Source organism: Gossypium hirsutum, chromosome A05 (genome assembly GCF_007990345.1).
Source record: "Gossypium hirsutum isolate 1008001.06 chromosome A05, Gossypium_hirsutum_v2.1, whole genome shotgun sequence".
In the NCBI taxonomy this organism is placed as follows: domain Eukaryota; kingdom Viridiplantae; phylum Streptophyta; class Magnoliopsida; order Malvales; family Malvaceae; genus Gossypium; species Gossypium hirsutum.
Window position 1 is genome coordinate 28,032,618 of NC_053428.1, and position 1,173 is coordinate 28,033,790.

Genomic DNA, 1,173 nt, shown 5'->3' on the forward strand with positions numbered 1-1,173 from the left:
AGGTTAAAATTGACAGTGGGATTTCTTTTCTTAAAAAAAAGAAAAGAAAAAAAAGGGGAAATTGTAGCAAGGGAAAGGACAAATAAATACCGGGTGTGCGGGTCCTATTTAATTAAACCAACAGCCTATGCCCCCCCCCATCCACACAAGAAAAACTCTTACAAATGGTTGTGTCCGGACGGGGAGGGACTCATCATTTGTATCTTTTAGGTTGGATGTTTTTGATGTTCCAAGACACTGAAAAATGTTGGGATTTGGGAATGTGGGTTCTTGCTTTTTCTATTTTACTTACTGCATTCATTCGCCATCGAGATCATATATGATACACCAGAAGAATTTTTTAAAAATTAAAATTGAATAAGTGTTATCATCTCATATTATATAACATATATATTTTCAACTAATAAAAATACTTCCGCCAATGCATGGTACACTACTTACATAGCTTCAGCAAAGTTTCAGTGAAGCTCACTACTTCAGCTACTGGTATTTTGTCGGCTCCTACAGAAGATAAGTATGTGTGAATGACTAGCATTTATCCTATTAAGAAAATTTTAATCTAACTTCATTTCAAATGTAAAATCAAGGTTAGATCGGAAAAACGTTTCACTTTTATTTTTGATTTTATAAGCATAGATGGAAAATAACAAAACCGTGACATCACCACTAATTCTTTGACAGCAGGTAAAAGACAACACATATTCTTTCCAATAAATCTATTTGGAACAAATCATCGAAGAATAAAGAGATATTTTTCGGCGGCAGTTTGTAAGAGATTTACTTTCTGAATTTCTTTTTCTTCTTTCCTTCATAATTAATTCATGAATGCAATTAATAAAAAGGAATACACTTTATTAATTTATTACTTTATGGATTGCTTCCGATTTCCAAAAGACCCTAACGTGTATTCAGATGCTCATCATAAATTCATAATGCAATTTACGTAAATTAGACTAAGGAAAAAAGAAATATACCTAAACACTTGTCTTAACAAATCATATATAATCAAAAAAAATTTTTAAAAATGTGGGTCGTGATGGTGAAACTAAACTTTGAATCTACCCTAAAAAATGTGGAAAACCATTAACAAATAAACTATGGGTCATGATCGTTGTTAATATTAACCATGTTACTCTTTTGTTCGCAACCGCCATTAGATATGATGCTGCAAAT